Here is a 2,423-nt window from a genome sequence, read left to right as displayed (position 1 = left end):
CATTGGCCGTTGAGTCCCCTTACGTTCCAAATGACTATCCTGGTGGGGGGCTTCTGTCCCCTTGCTCCTGTGGGATTAGCCATACTTACCTGGTGGACGCGGCCCTGCCCTCCGGGGTTTCCCTTTGTTAGGGGGCCGTCCAGGATGCCCGCTGTCACTGCTCTCCATGCTGTTGGGTCCCTGCCCTCCGGGGTTTCCCTTTGTTTGGGGGCCGTCCAGGATGGCCGCTGTTGCTGCTCTCTCCATGCGGTCGGGTCCCTGCCCTCGGGGGTTTCCCTTTGTTAGGGGGCCGTCCAGGATGCCCGCTGTCGCTGCTCTCCATGCTGTTGGGTCCTGCGTTCCGGGGTTTCCCTTTGTCCCGGGGGCACCCGACATGGCCGCCCACTGTGCGTCCGCCACGCGGGTAGTCCCCTGCACTCTGGGGTCTCCCTTCGCCCAGAGACTGTACTGGGTGGGTGCTTGCAGCGATTCCTTGGTCCGAGCCCTTGGTTGTGGCAATTTGTAGCTCTATTGTTATTCTCTTTCTAGCCTTGTTTGTCCCTGTGTTCCCCCCCCGCCTCTATCACGGCCGATTCACTTTGGAATGTGGGAGGAAACCGGAGCACCCGGAGGAAACCCACCCAGACACGGGGAGAACGTGCAGACTCCGCACAGGCAGTGACCCAGCGGGGAATCGAACCTGGGATCCTGGCGCTGTGAAGCCACAGTGCTGTCCGCTTGTGCTACTGTGTTGACCTTACTTGGATGGGAGTGGGTGCGCTGTGGGCACCGAGGGAGCGGGCACGCTGTGGGCAACGAGGGAGTGGGCGCCTTGTCGGGGCACCAAGAGAGCGGGCGCCCTGTCAGGGCACCGAGGGAGCGGGCGTCTTGTCGGGGCACCAAGAGAGCGGGCGCCCTGTCGGGGCACCGAGGGAGCGGGCGCCCTGTGGGCACCGAGGGAGCGGGCGCCCTGTGGGCACCGAGGGAGCGGGCGCCCTGTGGGCACCGAGGGAGCGGGCGCCCTGTGGGCACCGAGGGAGCGGGCGCCCCGTGGGCACCGAGGGAGCGGGCGTCTTGTCGGGGCACCAAGAGAGCGGGCGCCCTGTCGGGGCACCGAGGGAGCGGGCGCCCTGTGGGCACCGAGGGAGCGGGCGCCCTGTGGGCACCGAGGGAGCGGGCGCCCTGGGGGCACCGAGGGAGCGGGCGCCCTGTGGGCACCGAGGGAGCGGGCGCCCTGTGGGCACCGAGGGAGCGGGCGCCCCGTGGGCACCAAGAGAGCGGGCGCCCTGTCGGGGCACCGAGGGAGCGGGCGCCCTGTCGGGGCACCGAGGGAGCGGGCGCCCTGTGGGCACCGAGGGAGCGGGCGCCCTGTGGGCACCGAGGGAGCGGGCGCCCTGTGGGCACCGAGGGAGCGGGCGCCCTGTGGGCACCGAGGGAGCGGGCGCCCCGTGGGCACCGAGGGAGCGGGCGTCTTGTCGGGGCACCAAGAGAGCGGGCGCCCTGTCGGGGCACCGAGGGAGCGGGCGCCCCGTGGGCACCGAGGGAGCGGGCGCCCTGTGGGCACCGAGGGAGCGGGCGCCTGTGGGCACCGAGGGAGCGGGCGCCCCGTGGGCACCGAGGGAGCGGGCGCCCCGTGGGCACCGAGGGAGCGGGCGCCCTGTCGGGGCACCGAGGGAGCGGGCGCCCCGTGGGCACCGAGGGAGCGGGCGCCCCGTGGGCACCGAGGGAGCGGGCGCCCCGTGGGCACCGAGGGAGCGGGCGCCCCGTGGGCACCGAGGGAGCGGGCGCCCCGTGGGCACCGAGGGAGCGGGCGCCCCGTGGGCACCGAGGGAGCGGGCGCCCCGTGGGCACCGAGGGAGCGGGCGCCCCGTGGGCACCGAGGGAGCGGGCGCACCGAGGGAGCGGGCGCACCGAGGGAGCGGGCGCCTTGGGGCACCGAGGGAGCGGGCGCACCGAGGGAGCGGGCGCCTTGGGGCACCGAGGGAGCGGGCGCCTTGGGGCACCGAGGGAGCGGGCGCCTTGGGGCACCGAGGGAGCGGGCGCCCTGTGGGCAACGAGTCAGTAATATCTGTAAAATTCCATTCTGTGGCGGAGGTTTGTGAGAAGCTTATTATAATCAAGAATAAAGTGACCTGACCTGAAAAGCACCATGTAGTGTTGTGACTGATGGTGTGGTTATCCCAGTGAAATGTGTGGACGGAGAGTTACAGTCCACAGCTACTGTGTAATGGAGGCAGCTCCAAGGATTGGCTGTGCTGCTGACAGGCTCTGCGTTCATACAGCTGGGCTGAGCTGATGTATGATCCTGCCGACTGGTCCGTACTGGCACAATAGCTTCCGTTCATCTGTCTCGCTCCAATTTGCATTGAAAATTCTTGCTGAAGATGGAGAATTTGCGAGTAAAATGTGTTTGAACAGCCTGTTCCCAGCTGAGAGCAGTGTGT

This window comes from Scyliorhinus canicula, chromosome 5 (genome assembly GCF_902713615.1).
Source record: "Scyliorhinus canicula chromosome 5, sScyCan1.1, whole genome shotgun sequence".
Lineage (NCBI taxonomy): Eukaryota > Metazoa > Chordata > Chondrichthyes > Carcharhiniformes > Scyliorhinidae > Scyliorhinus > Scyliorhinus canicula.
This window is presented reverse-complemented; position numbering follows the sequence as displayed.